Source organism: Gopherus flavomarginatus, chromosome 2, assembly GCF_025201925.1.
Source record: "Gopherus flavomarginatus isolate rGopFla2 chromosome 2, rGopFla2.mat.asm, whole genome shotgun sequence".
NCBI classification, from domain to species: Eukaryota; Metazoa; Chordata; order Testudines; family Testudinidae; genus Gopherus; species Gopherus flavomarginatus.
In genome coordinates, this window is record NC_066618.1 from 54986231 (window position 1) to 55011254 (window position 25024).

At 40.4% G+C, this 25024-nt stretch overlaps 1 protein-coding gene across 1 annotated transcript in view; it reads right to left on the bottom strand.

The window, feature by feature from the left end:
- Positions 1–25024, bottom strand: part of THSD7A (thrombospondin type 1 domain containing 7A) — a 562828-nt gene that overhangs the window by 460896 nt on the left and 76908 nt on the right. The window contains exon 2 of the mRNA XM_050938787.1: positions 3587–3721. The gene's annotated coding sequence lies outside the window, so the exon portion shown is untranslated. The remainder of the gene's footprint in view (positions 1–3586; positions 3722–25024) is intronic.

Genomic DNA, 25024 nt, shown 5'->3' on the forward strand with positions numbered 1-25024 from the left:
ATATAATGAATCGACAGTGAAAAGATCCACATCAGAGTGAAGCATTATGGACTATGAAAACTGAAACACTGGATATGTTCACCAGATGAACTTTTGGAAACAATATGATTGCAATAAAAATTGCCTCACTTTTTCTGTGATGAAATGATACTACTTAGTGCCGCTCATATAGCTCCTTAGTTAATAGGGCTTAAACAGTGCATTTTTTTAACAGTGCAAGTTTAAAAATGTATTTTCTGTCAATATACAACTGCTATCAGTGACAACAACTGAGACACTGCAAAAGAATGCAATGTTTCAATGTAAGTCACTGGAGAACCCTGGGAAGAGTTTCTTTTTTAGATGCCATAGCTCTGTTTTGTGAATCTTAAAAAAAAGGATTATTTGGTCACTGGGTAGTTTAATCTTTCACAGATTGTCACTTTGCCTGCAGTTGTGTAAACTATGACTGGTGTATGCTCTTCTCCATGTCTCTATTTATGATTTGGGTAGATAGTATGGACTGGTCAGAGCTCCTCTGGACCATTGAACATCAGTGAATCTTATCTTTGGGTTTTCTATAGCACCTACCACCATAGTATCCAAGCACATTTTATAACTTCATCATTTTACTGGAAAATATTTGAAAAGATAAAATGTGCTGTTTCTGTATTATGCAGGAGGCTAGACTAGAGATGCTCAAGGAAAATGTACTAAAAAAATTAAGATTTCAGTGATTAAAAAATGAAATATACGTAAAAAGTCAAGATCAGTTTCTTTACATCATGGCACAGGAATACACTTTCAAATGATGTGGGATTTAGGCATACTTCCCAATAGGAGTCACAAGTTAAAACCCCAGTGAACTTTCTGAAAATGTACCCTATACTGTAATTATCTTAAGAATAACAAATTTTTGAAGAAGCAACTCTGAAAATAAAACTTTTAGTGTTTGGTGCAAACGAGAACAATACTGATAGTACATTCTGCCTCGTCCTACTCTTCGGCTGAATTTAGAGTTTTAAAAACAGATGGCAAGAAATTTGAGTGATGGTAAAGGTCCTCTGGGTTTGATGTTCACCTGTCTCTTTTCAACAGTAATGTTTATCAGCACCATAAAAAGTAATAGAAGCTAGTATTTCCCTCGATTAATACCTACTAGCATCTGCAAACTGATATGTCCCCATACGATTACTACTATTGCACTTGACCTTGATATCATGAAAAAGAATATGATTATGATAAGAAGCCAATTATTTTTATACAATATAGCAATCAAAAAGATCACCATTCCCTCCTGTTCTCATGACAATAAATGAACAGGCTTCATTTCATTGTCAGCTGCTCCCTTGCAAACATCATTGAAATATTACTGTTTTTTTGTTAATTTCTAAAATAAAATTAAGATGAAGTACAAAAAGCATTAAAAGGTCTAAGGTTTAGAGTATTCGCAGTAGTATTTGATACATGTGTTTTATGAAGGTTAGGATAATTTCTCCTTTCTGGTACAACTGCGTATTTTTACTGAAAAATAGGCTGTTTTTAATGCAACAACCTAGATTTGAACAGTAGGTATGTGCCAAACACTTATACATATAGAGTGTATGTGTGAGGGGCAATAAAGATTTAGCTGTCATGAATTTGGAACAACTGAGGAATATGCCTATAATCACAGACACAAGCCAGTGATACCTACATATCATCATATATTCTGCACATGTGAAATATTTTACAGAACACAATTTTAGGAATGTTTGAGAGGGTTTTTTTAAAAAAATGATAATAGATTATAAACCATAAGATTATGAATGGATTTGGCAGAATTCAATTTTATTTTATTTTTTATTTTGACTATTAACATCCATTTCTCTTTTTATAATTTTAACTATATTTATTTTTAAAGTTGTGGAAATTAAGGGGAGGTTGGATTGGAGTTAGGGCAGTGCTGACAGTGGGGCTGCAGGGGGCTCTCTGTTTGGCTAAAGGGCCCAAGACACCCAGATGCAAGTTGCGGTCCTGGCCTGATTGAGCAGAGACACTTGGCCATGGCAGTGAGGAGAAGGTGCAGCCCCCCGCCATGAGGGAAGACACCCAACTGCTAAACAGTTCCTACCCTAGGATGGCCCCCACACTCCAGACTGGTGAGCGAGTAGGACTGTGATAGCAGAGCTGCAGAGGGCTCCCTGCATGGCTGCAGGGCTGGTGATGGAGACACTCAGCAGTGGAGTGGCCTCCCCCATGGCCAGAAGCTCGTCATCCTACTTGTGACCCCAGTTGGGGATCTTTGCTGTGCCCGGTCAGGACCACAGCTTGCCCTGCACCTGCTGCTTCCGGGGATCCAGTCTCTCCTGCCCTGCAGCAATGCAGTGGGATGGCTACTACTCCACTGCTCCACTGTCACAGGGCTGCAGAGTCCTCCCTGCACCACTGCTGGGACAGCGAGACCTGATCCCTGCAGGCACAAGTTGCTGGGGGAGGCTGCACACACACCAATGGATATTTTTTCCCACCCATTTCAGAGTGTCAGCTAAAATTGGCAATGACTGACATCTATTGATTTAAAGCAAATCCTGCCAAGCCCAATTAGAAGCCATAACTATCATCTTGCCTGACAATCCCCATAATAAAGGCTACAAAACCTTATCCAATATTTCCTGCATCGAGTCTCATATTGGTTTAATTTTTATTATTGGGTATATTTCTTGTAGCCTGCTGCCTATAAAGAACAGATACCTAAGCTACCAAGAGTGCAACTCTGCCAGATTCAGTGGGAAAGAAAAAATGCAAACTGACAAATGTAGAACAAACTTACTAATGACTTGAATAGTTTCTCCACATAAAAATATTGTTGACTTTAAGATTTGTTATCCTGAGTAGAAATTGGGTCCCATTAAAAAACCCATGCCCCAAGTTCACATCTCTAGCCCTGCAGAGTCATAAGATAATGGACTTGAAAGCCATGATATTTTTTAAGTATGAAGAACTGTCACTGGGCCAGAGATGAATCTTGCCCACCAGGCCGTGAGTATGGGCAATTTGGGGTATAAATTCCACATGATGAGGAGAAGAAGAGGGAAACATTTATCTGGCAACTTATTTTTTATTTAAATAGCAACTGTTTGAAATAGTTGAGGATTTCTGATTTTAGAATAAGTCTCTAGAAGATGGTTAATGGGCAACTGACGCAGGCATACGTATGTAATGAATTGCACAGCTATGTGATCAATGTTTGAGACAACTCAAATGCACAATGGTAAATTAGCTATTTTGTCCTCTGGGGAAGGTCTCTCCTAATCATCAGTCATATGGAACAAAACCATAAACCTGTAACACTCTGAAGTTCCAAGTTTAATTGACTCACCAATTTAAACTTTTCCTACTCCAAGCAACAATCACATTACGTCACTTCCTTTACCCCCTACATAAGGATTGGCTTATGCAAAGCAGCATTCACAGGTATAGTTACAGTCCTACCAGTTAAGAACAGGTTCTTGCTACTACAACTCAAAAATATTTTAGATTTTTCATGACATGAAAGATATAAAGCTAGCATCCCATATAGATCTGTTCCATAAAAGAGAGAGAAAGAGAGAGAGAGATAAAATACCTTTTCATAATAGGAAGATTCTATTCTCCAGTGCTGAGCAGCTGTGATACAGATGTCACTATTCCACTGCACGCTGGGACAGAAGTACATGAACAAGAAGTCAGCCAACCCCAGCATAACAATTTCAGCAACAACCTGTAAATGAAACGATAAATAGAAAAGTCTAGATTTTAACAAGATACCTTCAAATGTTCCTCCTGATCATTCACTAAAACAAAAGGGTATTTGGCCTATTGGTATAGTATGGTGACTCTCCATGTAAATCATGCACAACCCAATAATGAATTTAGCTTTCTGAAATCAATATTTCCAACATATGTGCATAAGCAAGTTTTAAGGCAGGGAGCTAAATTCACTGACCCTCTTTCCAGGCTCATTTTGCCATGTATGCCTCAGGACACAATGTAATTTTCCTGAACGACTTTGTATTTAAACTTGCATAGCATAATAATGCCTGGGAGGTCATGCCGCACATTTTTTATTGTTTATGTGAAAAATTGTTGCCGGACAACTGCTTTGAATCTTTTATTCCCCTTTTTTCCCCCTTATGCCATCTGATCACATTACTTGCCATAGCCTGAAAGTTCTAATTTAAATTGACATTCGTCCGAATCATGTTCCTATCCGATCCCATATTTTTCAAGATAAATTGAAGCAGACTTTTGCTTTTTCAGTCTGCATTTTTATATTTTGTTTTAAATAGAACGATCCATCATCTCTCCTCCTTCCTAAACTATCCCCAAATAAATTAGCACAAACCCTTTCCTGCTGCTAAATATTAATAAAGTCCCATCTGCAGATGGGAGACACACAATTCATATGGCCAACCACTACAAACTTAACCCAGCACATATTAGGTACAGAGTATCAGTAAAAAAGGATGAGCAGAAGTGCAATGGTAACCTGATCATGCATTTATATGGGGTAGCTGTGAGACCATCAAGTTATTCCTAGCTAGGACCAGTAGCCAAGACAAAGAGGGAAAAGTATACCTATATGTCTCATATATTTGCTAACATTCTCCTCCGCTCCACCCCCTCTGTGACACACTGATGGAATCTGGCCCGATTGCCCCTGCTGAAGATTATCCCAATGTAGGAAAGCCCACAACATGTGTATCTTGCTCTTATGCCACTCTCGCCCATAGCACCCAGTGATGAGGGGAGGAATCCAGGGTTGGAAGATAGCTATCCTCAGCAGGAACCATAGACCAGCTGGCACAGATTACAGTAGATCTCACTCAGCTCTATTCCTACACTGGGTCCAGTATCGAATCAGGGAGCCATAACCACCTCCCTGGGTGCCCCCAATATCTGCTACGTCAAGCAAATCTCTGCCTCTGCCTATACTTCCTCAAAAGTGGCTATTCTCAACCCATACGTCACCTCTATTTTAGCCTGTGTTCTTGAAAGTAAAAGACTGGATATGCAAGGAGCAGAAAAATTGTTTCAGCTCAGTGTAGAAGAGCTTAACTTAGCCTAAAGCTCAACCTTATTTATGCCAATAAGTAGCTTCTTATCATGCTTATGTTGGAGTTACAATCTTACACTCTCTGCTGCGGGGTGGGTGCAAGGATGTTTCGCGCCCTAGGCAAAACTTCCACCTTGTGCCCACCCCGCCCCCAAGCCCTGTGGCAGCTCGGCACACCCCCTCACCACGCGGCAGCTCCCCCCAGCCCGGGGAGCCGTGTGACAGCTCCCCGCCCCAGCTCACCTCTGCTCCACCTCCTCCCCAAGCACGCCATTGCTGTTCCGCTTCTCTCCCTCCCAGGCTTGTGGCGCCAAATAGCTGATTGGCACTGCAAGCCTGGGAGGCAGGAGAAGTGGAGCGACGATGGCGTGGTCGGGGAGGAGGCGGAGCAGAGGTGAGTTGGGGCAGAAAGTGGTTCCCCTGTGTGCTGCGCCCCCCCTTACTTGCTGCAGGTGGCCCTCCCCGCGCCCCCCTGCCCTGGGTCCCTCCGCCTAAATGCCGATGACGACCGGGGCGGCTGAAGATCCGGCCACTGTGGTAGGACCCAAAATGCTGCCCCCCAAATGCCAGTGCCCTAAGCGACCGCCTAGGTCGCCTAACAGTTTGCACCGGCCCTGCCCTGTTGTACACTTTGTAAGATCTTGCAGGAGCAAGGCATGGCTCTCCTTGCCGTGCCTCCATTATGCACTAGGAGGGTGCAGAGGAACGTTCAGGGGAGCATGACTGGAGCCTGGGTCAGCCCCGACAGGGGCAGGGAGAGAGCACCACCCAGCCCCAGCTGCCAGTCCCACTCCCTGGGCTCCACTTCTGGTCAGGGCTGCTGACCTCACACTCAGGGTGCCAGACTCTGGCCTCAGCTCCACTCCCACCGCCTTACCCCTGTCTGCGTCCTCTGCTCCCAGAGGCGTGGCCTCTCTCCTGACCCCGGCTCTGAGGTGGGGGGGGCTGCAGACAGGAGTAATGGGAGGCACGAGGTAAAAAGTTCGCGCACCACTGCTGTAAAGGATGAATATCTGTCACTGAGATAATTTATAATGCGTTAATTCAAACTATGCAGTTATTCAGATGAGACAGAAAAAACTCTTAGCCCAAATTTATGGGTCATTGCTCAAATAGGCACTGGTGCAGAAAAGGGACTGACCTTAATGGGACTCTGTTGGATGCAACGGTGTGCCCACAAAGATCCCTCTGAATCAGCAATTAGTCAATTTCACAATCTCTATTGCTATCAGTAAGTCACACAAGATCATGGGAGTCAAAAAGAAAAAAAAAGGAACAAAAACTCTGCAAAAGCATATGAGGAAATCCTATCTACTACTTAATCCACAAATTATCAGACACATTGCGACAGTCCATACTTTTAAGAGTCCTTAATTCTGTAGCATGATCAAATCTACAGGAGGCATTATGGCTTATGGTATCAATGGAAATGTGTATTTAATAAAATAAGCATATTCATATATAGCTGCCTGGTTTTGTAGAGCTTCATGTGTGACATTTCATGCAAATTATGTTATTAAGTAATGTGCATATTTGTAATGCATTTCCACATACCCATAAGCTTCCATTTTTGGTCAACACACCTTGCCCCAACCAGCGACAGGGATAGAGCCTGGAACTGCACAAAACTTGGCAGCTGAGGCTAGGATAGAAAGGAGTCTGGTAGGCTGCTAGCGTACAAATGAGGGTTAGGAGGTGTGGATGGATAGGTGCTAGATAATGCTAGCTAGAATGTCTGGAGTGCTAAGTAGATGAAAGGGGTGGTGAAGAGAGTCAAACTGTTGAAAGGTGACTGATTAGCAGGGTGGGACGCTTTGGCTGAATGGTGTGTCTACAGGCACTTGGGAGGGTACTATTTAAGGAGGTTAGGGTTAAGTTGGGGTCTGAAGAGCTTTCTTAGAGGGTAAAGTGTCTGTGGCAGGGTATTTATGAGGGAGTTGGACAACTGTGGAAAAGTCTAGGTTTGAGGGAGCCGGCTCTCTTGTGGCAAGATGGGAGCACAGGCTGGGCGAGACTAACACAAGCACTGGGCCCCTCGCCTCTTCTGCCATTGCTGTTGCTCCTTCCCTACTGTAATCCAGCAAGAGAGCAGTGAGAGGGGAAGCGGAATTCTTTCTTCGACAGGGTAACTGGTTTGGTGGATGGAGGAAATAAGGTGGACATAATATATCTAGACTTCAACAAGGCTTTTGACACAGTCTCATGACATTCTGATAAGTAAGCTGAAGAAATGTGGGCTTGGCAGAATTATCATTATGTGGATGCATAATTGGTTAAACAACCACAAAGAGTAACTCTTAACGGAATGATGTCAGATTGGAAGGAACTGAGGTTCCACAGGGATCTGTTCTGGGAAGGGAGGGATAGCTCAGTCGCTAGAGCACTGGCCTGCTAAACCCAAAGTTGTGAGTTCAGTCCTTGAGGGGACTGCTTAGGAATCTGGGGCAAAATCAGTACTTGGTCCTGCTAGTGAAGACAGGGGGCTGGACTTGATGACTTTTCAGTTCTATGAGATAGGTATAGCTCTGTATTTATTTAATGACTTGGATGTAGGAAGAAAGCATACTATTTTTGAGTAACAGGTACAGAGGAGAAGTCAGAGATGACAGATATCTATTTTGTTTGCCCTCAACACTTTCAATTTACAAATTAAATTTAAGCCAAATTTGACCAAGAAAATTTACTTTAGGGTTGATTTTTGACATGCCAAGTTTCAGCTTGAAGCAAGTTTTTATAAACCCGAAGAATGGAGTTTATAATAAAATGCTGACAAGCCCTTAACAACAGCAATCCTAATAGGTTCAGCTAGACGATGGATCGACTATTCTTGACATTTACAAATAAAGCTAAACGTATGAATTAACATTTGAAAATCAGATACATTTCATGATCAGTAACTACTTCTTTTCATGGGTTTTTTCCATCCCCAATAAACATGGGATACTATGGAGCAAACAAAACATGAAAGGCCAAGGATCCGACCCTTCCTAAGATCCTTTTGCACAGCTTCAACATTCAGCCTTCTGACAAATACTTCATATTTAGGCCTCAAATGACAGTAGTATTTAAAAGTGGAGAATCTCTTTTTGCACAAGCCAATAAGCCAAAATTGTGTTTCTGTTACCCACTTGCAATGCCATTAATGTTATTAGGGCTGCACAGTTAAGAAGTAAAGCAGATCTGGGTCACTTTAAAAAAAAAAAAGAACTTAAAGTTCTTGGTTCATGGAAATGGAGAGAGTCAATTAAAGGTTCGGAACACCACCAATGATCAATGGCTCCTCTAACAGAGCATTCAGTCTAAACAGGAGTCTCAAACCCAATGGCGTGTTACTTACTGTAGTATTATCATTTATCTAAAGAATCTACAATCATGTTGAAATTAGAATGACAGGAGCAAACAAAATAGAATAATAAATTGAGACATATTTAAAGCTAACAGATGAATGATCACTAAGAGAAACCAACTTTCCACAGAGGGACCTAAACAGATGATTCTCAGAGTCACTAAAAGAAGAAAGCCCAGAAAACAAATTAAACTGAGGGAACAAACCTCTTGGAAGTAGCATCCTTCTAGTCACAGGGGGCCAAGTTTCTACTCTCATGGAGTAAAGTACTTCTCAGAGTGGGTAAAGGTGGCAGAATCCCAGCCCTCTCCCTATCCTACCCTTTAAGTCTTGATGCGGTGCCAATCAATCTATACATGATGAGAATAAACATTCCTATTTTCATATTTGACACAGGAAGACCCCCATATGCAGCCACAAACCTTTTAAAATGTTGCCTATTATTAATGTTTCACATCAGTGAATTTGCTGCAAACCCTTCTCTTGAAAATAATAAAAACACTAAATATATGCTTAAATATTTTAGAAAACTGAAAGGCTCTTCGGCTAAAAGAAATGCCTCCCAAGACATTCAAAAATGGAATCATACATTTTGAATGTATATATTAGAAGAGAGCGATAGAATATTAACATTTGCTCTTGCACATCTTTATTTTTACTCGTTATTGGGTGGCATGATGAATTTAGGTAAAATTCTTACATATAAAAAAATGCAATACATTTGTTTTGCCCTCCAATTCCTGTAAACCCACCCTTTCCCACTCTCTTATACATCCCCCTTCACTGAATCCAACAAACACTATTTAAAGTCAAATACACTAAATAAAGTTAGCACTGAAGCATTTTACTTCAGGAAATGGTAATATCTTGAGCAAATGTCTTGTGAGTATTTTTGGTTTTTGTTTTCTTTTGTTTTTTTAAAAAGCCCAAACCTCCTTAATATACTATTTATTGTTATTGCGCCCAGGATCAAAACAATTAGAGCTGGTCATAAATTTTCTGACAAAAAATGGAGTTTCCATACAGTTATAGTTCTACAGGCTTCTTGGGGAGCCAGGCATCCAGATCTTTGGACTGTCCCATTCCTATGCCAAGCTGACTCTCTAAGTTACCTGGTAGCTTATGTGGTCAGCTCCCTGGACAGCCAGCTCCTAGGCAGCAAGTTCCCGAGCAGCTAGGAAGCTGGCCAGCCAGCCAGCTAGTAGGCCTGCCTACCCACCCACCGGCTAGGTAGACAGTAAGAAAGAAAAAAAAATTGTTTTGGTTCCCCTGAATTGGATTTTTTTCTATCCTTTTCCATTAAAAAAAAAGTCTTTTTGATTTTTTGGTCCAGATTAGGGACTGACAAAAATTTCAAAATTTCAAAGCTGTTAATGGAAAGGGATTTTCATTTTCTAGCCACTGTTGATAATTAGCCACATATAGAACACTCTTCATGTTTAAAAAGCCTTATAAATGTTATTTAATTATTAGTCACAGCAGTCCTAGAATATAGATAAGTGCTCTCTTCAATGACTTGCCTAGGGCAAAGACAGAGTCAGTGTCAGCTCTAGGACTAGAACTCAGGAAATCCTAATTCCTAAACCTATAATTAAAGCAGTAGACCAAATCAATCTATTGGCAACTGATTTTGTTTAGAACCACCAGTATTTTGTAGCTATTTTTTATGGTAGTACCATATACTTGACATCTATAATAGCCTTGTGTCGTGGTATAATTCCCCACTCTGAACCTTAGCGTTCAAAAGATGGGGTACCAGTATGAATTCCTCTAAGCTCAATTACTAGCTTAGTACTTGTAGTGCTGCCACCAACCAGGAATTCCAATGCCTGGTACACTCTGGTCCCCCCAAAACCTTGCCCGGTGACCCCCAAAACTCAGACCCTCTGGATCTTAACCCAAGGAAAGTAAACCCTTTCTCTCACCGTTGTCTCTCCCAGGCTTCCCCTCCCTGAGTTACCCTGGAAGATCACTGTGATTCAAACTCCTTGAATCTTAAAGCAGAGAGGAAAATCCACCTTCCCCCCTCCTTCTCTCTCCCCCTCCCAGACTCTCCCTGAGAGAGAAAGTAATCCTATCACAGAGAGAAATTAACCTCTCTCTCCCCCTTCCCTCCTTTCTCCCCACCAATTCCCTGGTGGATCCAGACCCAGTCCCCTGGGGTCTCACTAGACTAAAAAACAATCAGGTTCTTAAACAAGAAAAGCTTTTAATTAAAGAAGGAAAAAACAGTAAAAATTATCTTTGTAAATTTAAGAGGGAATATGTTACAGAGTCTTTCAGCTATAGACACTGGGAATACCCTCGCAGCCTAAGTATACAAGTACAAATTAAAATCCTTTTAGCACAATACAAATTTGAACTCCTTCCAGCCAAATACACATTTGCAAATAAAGAAAACAAACATAAGCCTAACTCGCTTTATCTACCTAGTACTTACTATTCTGGACATATAAGAGACTGTATCAGAGAGATTGGAGAGAAACCTGGTTGCACGTCTGGTCCCTCTAAGCCCCCAGAGTGAACAATCACCAAAAACTAACAGCACACACAAAAACTTCCCTCCCTCAAGATTTGAAAGTATCCTGTCCCCTGATTGGTCCTCTGGTCAGGTGACAGCCTGGCTCACTGATCTTGTTAACCCTTTACAGGAAAAAGAGATATGAAGTACTTCTGTTCTATTAACTCTTACTTATCTGTTTATGACACCTTGACTTTCAGTGGCTGATGGATATTTGTTTTCAAAATAAACGTTGGGTTGTTGTTTTAATTTTTCATTTGTCTGTTTTCTTTATACTCCTTCTTGGTTTTCTAAAAGCTTATTTTGAAAATCTCTATTTTCATGTTACAGGTATTACCAACAGTCCCATGGATTATACATTCTTACCTGCCACATGTTCTGCAATTCCTACACAAAACACACTGACAGCTTCTGATTTAAAGTCAGTCTGAATTTATTCACGTTTATGCATTTGAGAATGTGCTAATGGAACGTGAATATTTCTAGGTTACCACATCTATTAATGCTCTTTTTCTATGGAGAACTGCATGGTTTATATAATTCACAGATTACCATAACTAATATTCCTTAAAGGAAATTACAATTTAAAAATATATATATACAGAATACACACACACACACACAAACAATATCACAGCATTTTTGAGAGGCTAGAACTTTTCCTTTTTCCTCTTTTCTTATTCTGGGTGTAAATAGTAATTTAGTTAGAAGCATTTTCAGCACATCTGGGACTGCTACATAGTGAGTTTGTAAGTATTTAGAAACTGAATCTGTGACATTTGTTTGATAATGAAAAATAAAATTGTAATCAACCCACATTAAAGAAAAGAATGAGTTAATAAATCCAAGAAGATAGTCAAAGCAGGAATTCATATCTTAATTCCTCATATTTAATCCAGTCTTGTAACTAAGTGCCTGGGATATGCTACTAGCTCATAAACATTTCCTGGGTCCTTTTTCTCATTAATTGTGTCTCTTCCTATATTTACACTTATCCCCAATGTTCTGCTTGCAATTCCATCTAGCACTATAACCCCAGGGCTTTGGGGGGTGTCCACACTGCAATAAAACGTGTGAGTGTAGCATGCATAGGCAGCACTAAGATAACTCGACTGAGCTAGCTTGTTAAGAACAGTAGCGTAGCCTCTGCAGCTAGGCAGTGGGCAAGGGCTAGCCACCGAAATAAAATTCCATCTTGGATCCAGGAAATCTACTCAGGCAACTAGCCTCTGCTGCTGTCCATGCCACTGAAGCTACTCTTGGGAAGAAAGAAAAAAAAAAAAAAAAAGCTTGATCAAAGCTAGCATGGGAGGTCTACACATGTTGCAGCTGCACTGTCCAGCTGTATCACAGACATACCCTAAATGTACTATGGGAGTAGTATGATTTCCCTAGCGTGACCAGATGTCCCAATAAAATCAGGACTGTCCCAGTATTTAGCTCTTTGTCCTGTGTCCCAACCAATGGACAATCAGGATGCCATTTGTCCCGATATTGTAGGATTGCTTGCCAGGCATCCGGTTGGCACAGGGCTGGCAGGCTCCCTACCTGGCTCCACGCAGCTCCCTGGAAGTGGTGACAGCTCCCTCTGGATGCTAGGTACAGGGATGGCCAGGGGGCTCTACATGCCGCCCCCACCATGAGCACCTCCTCCACAGCTCAAATTAGCCTGGAACCATGGCCAATGGAAGCTGTGGGGGTAGCCCCTGTAGGCGAGGCAGCACATACAGCCGCATGGCTGTGCCTCCACCTAGGACCCAGAGGGAGATGGTGCCACTTGCAGGGAGCCGCCTGAGGTAAGCCCCACCCAGAGCCTGCATCCCCTCCAACATCCCAACCCCTACCCCCCTCTTGCACCCAAACTCTCTCCCGGAGTCAACACTCCAAAACCCCTCCCATGCCCCAAACTCCTGCCCCATCCTGGAGACTCCCCTTTGCAGCAGGGGCTGGAGACAGGGCTGTGCACCCCTGATTAATTTGTGGCTTGCGGCAGGGGCCAGCTGTGTGCCCCCTGACTGACTTGCGACTTGCCACGAGGGCTGGAGCCTGGGCTGTGCGCCCCCAACAGATCCACACTTGTGGTGGGACTGCAGCCGGGGTCGTGCACCACCCGACCGACCCAGGGCTTGTTGCAGGGGCTGGTGCTGGGACCATGCACCCCCCCAACCTGGGGGCCAGAGCCAGGGCCGTGCGCCCGACCCATGCCTTCCTAGCACTATGCGCCTCCCTCCCCCATGGCTCCATGGGGGCTGTGAGCCTGTGGCTACCCGTCTCCCATGTGTCCTGATATTTTATTCTTGCAATCTGGTCACCTTAGATTTCCCAAACCATAAATGCATCATAACAGGATAAGATCATGAACTCAAATCCTGCAATCAGATCTACATTAGCAAATCATGATTTGGGCTTTAGATTGTAAATTCTGTGGTACAGGGAGAGTGTTTTTAAATGTGCTACTGCAATCCCTAGCTGTCTGGGGCCTAATTCGGTTTTCATATGGCCCCTCGCTGCTGTAGTAGCCAAGTGCTTCTAAACAATACTGTAATAGGAGTGGGAAATACTACTACTCACAACACCACTGTTCTTAAAAATTCCTCTTTGCACAGAAAAACAATTTATCTTCAGTGGAAGAAATAAGGGTGGGGGTGAGGACAAAGACATTTTCAATAAGTGGTTAAAAACTTGGAGGAAAACAACATGTTAAAGATGCTGTGCAGACAAAATGTAATGCCACTAAAAAAGCCAGAGCATGGGTAGAACATAGCGAGATTTTGTTGATCCAATTTTTCCTGTGGCATTTTGGTTCTTCTTCTGAGTTTAGCTTTTTTAATTCCTTTGATATTATCAGAAAGCATTTATGATATTCTGTGGAGAGCCCCGATTCACATCAATGGTGCCAAAACATGCCCTTTTCCTGGATGTTCAAAGTAAAAAATAGAGGGAGATTTCCCATAGAAGGTAACACTGAGATCTTCCAAGCTTTTTTCTTGTTTGGAGCTGTTCACAGCCCGCAGACAGGCAAACATTGACTGACACTGGAGTTAAAATTTATAGATGCATCATCATTGCAATTACTTTTAGGGTCACTATAGATCAAGGAAAAAGGGCAATCATCCACCCACTATACCAACACTTACACAAAGCCTTTCATTATATATCTTTTTCCTTATCCCTTCACACATTTCAACATCATAAAGATGTGAAATATTTAATTTTGATCCGTTTTCATTTCCTCACATCATTGCAGTTTCCAGACTGTTATCTTGTCTATTTTGTATCTGATTTTGATGCCATTAAATGACTGGCTTCAGGAAAGAGCAAGAACTCCAGAAGGAATTTAGCTAATGGTTCTTTATTCCACACAGTCCTGAGGGGATTTGCACAAATGGAAAAAGTCTCAGAGATTGTTCTCTATAAAATACCAGTCATTGCATAGCAATTTGAATACAATTTGGAATTCACTGAGGACGTGGATCACAATTTATTTTTACTAAATATATGATAATTAATTCTAACGACATTAAAATAATCCCCACTGTTTTGGTGACACCATGCACCAAAAGGAAGGTAATAAAAGCCATTGCATTCTTTCTAGACTTCATTTCATAACATTTACAAAGGCAGCAGCTGTGATTAAATATCACAATACAATTCTAAGGAGGATAGAAGGTCAGCAAACAGTACTAGAGACTGAACAGTGATTCTGCACTGACTGATAAACCCATGCATTCACTTTTTAAGTTTAAGGCATATCTGTTTCAGCTATTTAAGATACATTTACTATTAGAATGTGGGTCCATGCTGCAGTTTGTATCAGGATCCCAACTTCTTCCTTCAGGAGTATTCTGGCAGATCACTAATTAACATTAAGTACAATTATTATTGCAGTTAATTAATGCTCTTAAAATCTGACAATAGTAATGTGACTGAGGAGATACAGAAGGGCTAGGTATTGAAATATGGCTAAATAGAGTGTTGAGTAGGTGTGCATGGGCACATGCACAAAGATCGTTTAATGCACACCTTTGCAATATCCTGATCCTAAGGTACATCTGTGCAAGGTAGTCATCCTGTGCTGTCTTTGAGCAGCCCCAGGGCTAATCTAAATTTGCATCACTAGGTTCCATGAAAGGCTGTAAACACAGCCAAAACTCAGCACATCCTCTGGCCATACCTTCTTTTTCCTGCGAACTGAGCATCAGATGATGGGGATGAGAGTGTAAGAGCTTTTTTGTCATATCTACACCACTGGCAAAGGGTAATCTTTCCTGGAACAGTTAAACTGACTCTACAGACAAATTATATCAGAAGTGCTCATAAGGAGATAGCACTACCTCAGGTAATCTCACCCTGACATTTAGAAATAATGTTCAAGGGCTTAGCTTTCTCATTGGAGTCTCATTGATTTCAAACTGGACTGGCCCTTTGGGATTTCTCAATATTAGTTACAGCCTGTCAAAACTTTTCTGGTGGAACATGTTTCCATTGGAAAATACTGATTTGCTAAAATCAGTACATTCTGCGGGAACATGTGGATTTCATCAAATTTATGATGGAAAACAAGACATGCAGGCTAGCTGGCCAGCCAAGCCTCTAGTAGGCAGGTGAGCTGTCCAGTTCCCAGGTATCTATCTGCAAAACGCTTTTTTTATTTTATATTTTATTTTATTTTTAAAAAAATTTATAAACAGCAGTTACTCTAACTAGAACCAGTTTTTAATATTCTGAGAGCTTATCTTATTTTCATGTTCAAATAAAGCTGAACAATATCTGAATTAAAAGAATTTCAAAACCAAAAAGACTCCAGAATTTCAAAGTTTTGTTTTCAAAAACTCCAAAATGAAACATTTCAATGTTTTTAAAATGAGTTTTTTAGAATTTCCATTCTGTAATATTTCAAAATTGCCACCTTTCCTGCCAAAACAGAACAAAACAGAACAAAAAAAATCCTCTGAAACTTCAGCGTTTCCAATGGAAGGAAAATTTCAAGTTTTCACCAACTCAAATACAAGCATGTGGTTACTAGAAAGAAACCTTTTATGCCTTACTTTGTCCTTGAGTCCATATTCAGAGTGTTAAGATAATGATTTAAGCCCAAACAAAGCATAACAAATGAGGCTTAACTTTTTAAACAATGGGCTATAATTAACCTTCTCTCTCTCAGGTAGATGTGTTGAGAAAAATTGCACATTTTCATCTTCATATTTCCTCAGATATCTAAACTTGGAACTTTGTAGTAAAATTGCTGCACATTTTTTATACACGGTTGTACATAAAACACACATAATTATGGAAAACATGTTTATTAAAAGGTATGCTGCAATTATCTTTCCTCTAAATCAAAACTGAGAATACGTTTTCAAAGCAGCGTACAGGGATTTAACTGCAGGAATTATTAAAACTAATGTGAATTCTGTGGGGGCATGAAAATAATACTTGTGAAGACACAGCATAAAACTGGAAGAAAATGGGTACATCCACTGGGGCATACTGTGTCCAGTCCAATAAAAAAATGTTACCTGTTGTGTAAATGATGTCTTTAATAACTGGTGCTCTTAAATATGCATTATTCTGTCTTTCATTCCATTTATCATGACAGTAATGCTGCCTCTAAAAGGCCTACAGACATCAGCATTGTAATGAAGAAAAAACAATAGGCATTTATTTAGTATCTTTTATTTGGAGCTCAAAGAGCTTCACTCAGACATTTTAAAAACAAGGAGTACTTGTGGCACCTTAGAGACAAAAGACTGTCAGGTTTGCCCAATGTAAATGGCAGAGGGGCACTGCTCGCACATGATGGCATATATCACATTGGTAGATGTGCAGGTGAATGAGCATCTGATGATGTGGCTGATGTGATTAGGAGCTATGATGGCGTCCGTTGAATAGATATGTGGACAGAGTTGGCAATGGGCTTTGTTGCAAGGATAGGGTCCTGGTTTAGTGTTTTTGTTGTGTGGTGTGTGGTTGCTGGTGAGTATTTGCTTCAGGTTGGGGGGCTGTCTGTAAGCAAGGACTGGCCTGTCTCCCAAGATCTGTGAGAGTGAGGGATTGTCCTTCAGAATAGGATGTAATGTATTTTCCACTGCATGCATCTGATGAAGTGGGCTTTAGCCCACGAGAGCTTATGTGCAAATAAATATGTTACTCTGTAAGGTGCCACAAGTACATTCGTTCTTTTTGCTGATACAGACTAACACAGCCAGAAACTCAGACATTGGTTAAACTTCTTAATACCAAGAAGCGGCTAGTGGGCATGCGTGAAAGACTCGGGAATTACTATTTTGCTCATTCAGACACACATTTCTCCTCATGTGTGTCATTACTTGTCAAACATCAGAGAATAAAATATGAAATTGCTATGGACTGGCAGAAACGGATACTACTTGAGATTATTATCTAGTACCCAACTGTTTTTGTAACGGGAAAACACACTGTTAAACACAAGCCAGCCATAATGGGGTTTCTTGGAGCTTTCATTGATGCATCTGGTACTGGCCACTGCCAAAGACACTATACTGGACTATAGTGACCTCTGATCTGATCTAGTATGACTATTCCCATGTTCCTGGAATGAAATGCTTTGCCTTACTATTATGACATCCAGAATATAACCATGTTGTACAAAATCAGACATTTTCACATGAAAAAAGTGGAAGCTACATGCAATTGCTTTCTGAAATATCTTCTAACGGACTTGCTTTTTGCACTGTCTCTCACTCACATAGTAAGAGATGAGAGCGGATTAATATTATTTATTGTTTGTGGAACATTGAAGTACTCAGAACTGTAGAAAGCGTATAGAAAGCTATGGCCTGGTTTTGAGGAGATTAGAAATTAATTAGACCACACACTGAGATGCCTACAGGAAGACAACAAGTTAGAATTTAAAATGTTTTTTGTTATGAAGGAATGATATCCTTGTTGAAGTGAATTAATGTATGTTTGCTTCCCAGACGAATTTAGTTTTAAAAAGTGTTTTTCCACAATGATATAGCCAATATTTACAATTCTCTGTAATAAAAAATAGTAATGTTATGATACTCATGTAGGCTTGTACGTGTTTACCTTTTCTAATGTGAATCTTTATCTACTATTAAAAGACAAACTTAGGATGCCACATACTAAATAAAGCAAAACAGTTTTCATACAACTGTCACTTATTTCATTAAAATATTAACTTAAAGAACCTTGGTTTAGGTGAAAATAAAATGAATTGAGTATCTAACCTGTCAGAAGCAGTTACTGGCTATCACACTTGGTGAAAACTGAATTCTGGCCTCAGGGCAAGAAAAAAAAATAGAAAAAAAAACACAACACCTTGCCTACTGTCCAGAACATAAACAGATAACTCTATGAGGGCATCTCTCTTTTTAGGTGTATTTATGGTGGTTAAAATGAATCTCTAAGGATCACAAGTCAAACAGCTCTACGAGAAGAAACCTACAAATTCCACTGGTGAATCTTGTGAAGACTTAAGACAATATTTCTGGACATTTATTTTGATTCATTTTTCTTGAGAATACAGTAGCTAGGAAGTTAACTCACTTGATGTACGTTTTAATTTGTTCAATACTAAGGTTTCATACTAAGATCATAAAAAATTTGAATTCAGGAAATGCAAAAATTGTAAGTCCCTACATTAACTCCCCTCCATACACACATTTGCAGTATTTTCTATTCTTCTTAAAATCTCTATTGTGCTTATAAGGTACAGGCATAGTTTGGGGGTGGTGTGAAAGTGTACTACCCAGCAGGAGCTCCAAAAATAAATTGGACATCAGAAAGCTACAACACCACTTTTCAGAGCTAAGTAGGGTAGAGGGGAACAAGCAGCTCCACACCATTTATAAGGGGGTACAGTTTGGGTTTACTTCAGTGACCAACTAGTTCTGCTGAACAGTGCAAAGGGTAGTGGAAACATGTCCCTTTCCCCCTTCTGTAAGAAACAGAAAAGGAATGTAAAACAGATACTAAAGTACAGGCAAAAATGAACCTATAGTGGCAAAGAGATACTATATATATACACAAGTACATTTAATAACATTGAAGCTAGGAATGGAAAAGATTTTTTTTATATATATTCCTAGCTTCAATGTTATTCAGTGTACTTGTATTTAAAACCATGTAGTGAAGAGGCCTGATTTAGAACAATATTAGACAAAAAGGTTTATTCACATAAACTGAGTTATTTCTCTTAAAGAAAACTGATCTAACCAAAGTCATTACTAAACAGGAAATACCAGCAGCTGTCATTTTAAACCTATCAAATGCAGAATACTTTAAACCTATCAAATGCAGAATATTTTAAAAACACAGATATTTTAAAAGAAAAGACTGTTTCTGTTATTAGTTTTCATTCATGGGACTATGCCTGTAATAATATACACCACTCAACAATTTAAATAAACAGTCAGCTACCATATATATGGCTATTACCATAAACGCTTTAGATTTTCAATAGTCTATATGCTGTAAGTAAGTAAATCTAACATTTTCTATAGAAAAATGCCCATTTTGTTAATTTATATTACTTAGAAAACTTTTAAAGAGGAACATTAATTTAATATACACCGGGGGGCTCCTGGGGAACATGGGTGGGGCCACAGCATGAGTTAGAGGAGGCTTAGCCAGCCCTGGTCTTTAATACCTGCTGCCCATGCACTAATTTCGAGCCTAAACTTGTTGATGGCCACTTTATATCAATTTGTTCCTGTGTCCACATTGGCATGTAACTTAAATAACTCCCTCCCTGGTATTTATTCCTCTGATATATTTATAGAGAGCAATCATATCTTTCCTCAGCCTTCTTTTGGTTAGGCTAAACAAACCAAGCTCTTTGAGGCTCCTCTCATAAGGTAGGTTTTCCACTGCTTGGATTATCCTAGTAGCCCTTCTCTGCACCTGTTCCACGGTATACAAGAACTGCCCGCAGTATTCCAGATGACGTCTCACCATTTGCCTTCCATGACGAGATAACTGGCTTTGTGGATGAGGGGAAAGCAGTGGATATGTTAATCCTTGACTTTAGCAAAGTTTTGATACGGTCTCCCACAGTATTCTTGCCGGCAAGTTAAAGAAGTATGAGATGGATGAATGGACTATAAGGTGGATAGAAAGCTGGCTAGATCGTCAGGCTCAACTGGTAGTGATCATGGACATCATGTCAGATCCATGTCTAGTTGGAAGCCTGTATCAAGCGGAGTGCCTCAAGGGTCGGTCTTGCAGCTGGTTTTGTTCTATATCTTCATTAATGATCTAGTGCAGTGGGTCTCAAAGCCGGTCTGCCGCTTGTTCAGAGAAAGCCCCTGGCAGGCCGGGCTGGTTTGTTTACCTGCTGCATCCACATGTCCGGCCAATCGCAGCTCCAACTGGCTGCGGTTCGCTGCTCCAGGCCAATGGGGACTGCAGGAAGGGGGCCAGCACATCCCTTGGCCCTTGCCACTTTCTGCAGCCCCCATTGGCCTGGATGGGTGAACTGTGGCCAGCAGGAGCTGCAATCAGCCAAACCTGTGGATGCGACAGGTAAACAAACTGACCTGGCCCGCCAAGGGCTTTCCCTGAACAAGCGGTGGACTGGCTTTGACAACCACCGATCTAGTGGATGGTGTGGACTGCACCCTCAGCAAGTTTGCAGATAACACTAAACAGGGAGGAGTGGTAGATATGCTGGAAGGCAGGGATAGGAAACAGAGGGACCTAGACAAATTAGAGGATTGGGCCAAACGAAATCTGATGAGGTTCAACAAGGACAAATGCAGAGTCCTGCACTTAGGACAGAAGAATCCCATGCACTGCTACAGACTAGGGACTGAATGGCTAGGAAGCAGTTCTGCAGAAAAGGACCTAGGGGTTACATTGGATGAGAAGCTGGATATGAGCCAACAGTGTGCCCTTGTTGCCAAGAAGGCTAATGGCATATTGGGCTGCATTAAGAAGCACTGCCAGCAGATCGAGGGATGTGATCATTCCCCTCTATTTGACATTGGTGAGGCCTCATATGGAGTACTGTGTCCAGTTTTGGGCCCGACACTACAAGAAGGATGTGGAAAAATTGGAAAGAGTTCAACAGAGGGCAACAAAAATGATTAGGGGGATGGAGCACATGACTTATGAGGAGAGCCTGAGGGAACTGGGATTGTTTAGTCTGCAGAAGAGAAGAATGAGGGGGAATCTTATAGCTGCTTTCAACTACCTGAAAGGAGGCTCCAAAGAGGATGGATCTAGACTGTTCTCAGTGGTACCAGATGACAGAACAAGGGATAACAGTCTCAAGTTGTAGTGGGGGAGGTTTAGGTTGGCTATTAGGAAAAACTTTTTCACTAGGAGGGTGGCGAAGCACAGGAATGGGTTACCTAGGGAGATAGTTTCAAAAACCTCCTTCCTTAGAGATTTTTAAGGTCAGGCTTGACAAAGCCCTGGCTGGGATGATTTAGTTGGGGATTAGTCCTGCTTTGAGCACGGGGCTGGACTAGATGACCTCCTGAGGTCCCTTCCAACCTTGATATTCTATAATTCTATGATCTTCATGCATCATTGTACTGAAAACCTGTTAGCCTTTTTCAGTCGCACTTTTTTCACGTGCCACATATACAGAAAAAAGTTAGTAGTAGTAGGTCATTATGATGAAAACATATTACATAGTTATTTCTTGCACCTCCCACTAAGCCTACCTCCAGGGAAATAGCTTGCAAAACATGTCTTCAGTGTAAAAAAAATACCCAACTGATTGACAAGCATTTTAATCTAAGCTTTTTCAGTCCCATCAGCTTACTCAAAATTCTACCAGATAATCACATTATTATTCTGCAAAGTACTTATGTGTATTTTTATTACCTGGCTTTCAGATTTTCTCCTTTCCATCATTATACTCTTTGTATGCACTCGACCTCTCATTTCTTATTCTTGGTTATTATTTACTAAAAGTACTATTCAAACCCTTTCAGAAATCATTATGTACAGAATTTTGATTAAATGCATATTAGAAAGCATCAATAATTAGTCAGAAATTTCAAAAACAGGACAGTAAGAACACTAATCTCTACAGATCCTAAAGAAAATGTGTCCAGGTCATAGACTTCTGGAGGAAAAAAAAGCCTTGTAATAGGTTTTAAAATTGATCTAAAATTTTAGATCCCTGGATCTGCTTTCTTCCACAAATACTCTACTTTCCATAACTTAGGCCAGTGCTTTACAAACTTCTCAGCAACAGAACCAGTTTACCAAAGCAAGAACTCACAATAAACAGCCTCTACACCTAGGCAATGGAGTGAAGAGGGATGAGGAACTGCCTTATTCCCCAGTGAGGGCTATCCATACCACACCAGAGGAAGAGCAGCCACCCATTGCAAACAGATCTCCCCTTCCTGGGCCAGGATCGGTAAGCCGGCAGGTACAGGGCCTTGGCGCCACCCCCCAGCTTGCTAGTTAGCATAGTGCAGATGGGCTTTAAAACACCAGAGAAAGGGCTGGTGTAATTTACTTTCCCAATGGAGCAAAGGGGGAGCAAGGACTGAAGTGGGGATTCCTGCGTTAGCATTCAGTCTCTGTTCTGCTTCAGGTCAGTGCAACTATATGCTATCCCTTAATATCAATCTAGCCCAAAGAGTTCAGTTGTACAAAGTAGTATCCACTCCCTCCCATTCAATTGTATGCTTTCTAATCCACCAAGGAAGTCACGTTCCCTGCCATTTCAGATTTACTTACAGTGACCACTATTATTTTTCTACTGCCTATAAACACAACACTGCTCACTCTGTACTGCCTGCCTGTTGACTCTCAGATCCCCAGTCAATGGCCTTGTCCTTGCCTCTGCTCTGTTTCTCATGCCACTAAACTCAAGTAGAAAAAGTTCTACTCCCTCCCAGGCTCTCTCTGCAAGAGGTTTGTTCTTTTCTCCATCAACTGTGCCACACCATTCTGATCAATTGCACTTTTTTCTAACCAACATTTATGCTTCTTAATATCTAATATCCTCTCTCTGCACAAGATCTTGCTGGCTACTTCAAAAATACAGTTGCTAGCAATCAACAAGTTCTCCTCCCACACTCAACTCTTCCCATTTATCATTCACCGCTCTCGGAAGCCATCTCACTTCCTCTGTTCTGTATCTCTTCTCTCTAATCAACCCTCTCTAAACCTTCTCACATTCCTTCACTTGTCCTTTATCAACCTCTCTCACCCTTCAGAAACTGTTCTCTCTACAGTCGAATACATAGGTGTATTCTCCCTCTTGATCATCACAGACCTGATATTATAAGGTAGTAGGAGCATTCAAGTTAATTCAAGGTAGAGCTGGCTGAAAATTTTTTATTAAAAATTCCAGAGAAGCAAACCACCATTTTTCAATCAATAAAGGCTTCCTTGAAAATGAAATTTTTCACAACACATGGATAAACTGTTAACATCTATAATATCAACAAAGTCCTTTTCAAAGTTGTTCAATTTGTTTCAGAAAATTGTTAATCAAAATCCATTTTCAGTGAAAAAATGCACTTCATACTATATAAAAACAGTGATTTTCGAGTTAGATAAAAAATTGAGTTATACATTCATTTATTTGTAAACATACAGCATTGAAAAGGGCTCAGTTTGAACCCTATGAATGGAAACAGTTTCAGAATTTGAGAGCATTCACAAAACCATTTCCAGTTTTTCAGCCAGCCCTATTCAATGTGAGTCTGGTTGGGAGGATAAGTGTCAGTATCTCATTGTACCACTCAAGGATTACAATGAAACTATTATACATGTCTAACCTTGGGGGAAATATGCTAGAAAAAAAATTGACAATTGTTTCAGTACAAACAATGGTTTAATGGGAAGTAATCTACTTCTTCTGGGTCCCAAAGCAGTCTGAATTGTTATATGGAGTATGTACTAACCATAAAAATGTCAGCTACCTCACATTTAACAAAACTGATTCATCATCATTCTTACAAACAAAATATCCCCACTGTTTAGTATTCAGTTTAGTGTACAGTGTACATTATGGGCCTCATTCATTACCAAATAAGTATGCAGGTATTCATTTTTTTGCCACTGAATTTTGACTCTGGAGGCTACTTGTGCAATGAATATTTAATTAAGAACAGCAATTGCTGTTCAATGTAACTGTATATACAGGGTTCAGATGAATGCCAAAATGCTAATAAATCATTCAAATAAGCAGAAACAACCTGTTTGCCTGTAGTTTGAAGAGACTGTAGCTTTGGGGTTTTTTTTTTCATTCCTTTCCATACTTGAAGCAAGCAGTAAGACTTAATTCCACTAAAACAAACAAACCTTAACTCCATTTTGGAGGGTCCAGAACAAGAACATTATCCTGGGCAAACTCCATAAGTATAACTTTGTCTCAAAATAAATTGAAATGTTCTAGAAAATAATTTTAATTTAAATAATTTTTAAAATATATTTTATGATCCCCTATATTATAACAAGGTATATAAAAATATGAACAAAAACATCTACATAAGAACCACTGAAAAGTATGTTTGACCAACACACTGGAAAAAGAATAGTGGTATAGAAATTAGTGGTATACTTTTAATAGTTTGTGAACTATTAAGTACCATTTACTGTTTTCTAGATTTCAAAAGCCACCAGAACCCCAAGGTATATATGTAGCTACTCTATGTTCAGTAAACATGGTTATCTGGACCATGAGAGTGGTTCATAAATATTACAAACAGTACATAAAGAGCAAAATACAACAATTGCTAAGGAGGATGGGATCCTAATCCAAGATACAGCGGTTAAAAAGAGCGACTACAGACTGAAGTCTACAACCACTGGGCCTGAGTAACCTGCTCATTTGGAGAAACAGTAAACAAGAAATTGTTGTATCAATGGAAACAGCTAATAAAGATGCCAGCGAGTTGAAACAGCATTGTAAAATCTGTTCAGTAAACTAAGGGTCAAGCAGAAAGCACAACATGGACAACACTCAAAGTCTATTTGCAGATGTTTTTCACTGAAACAAAACAGAAACTACCACAGGTCTTTTTTGTTTGTTTGTTTTTGTTTCAGGTGGAACTAAAGGTTTTGTGTGGCCTGAAACTAGAGATATAATTTTGCTTTCCTGCGTTTCACTTTTTTTTTT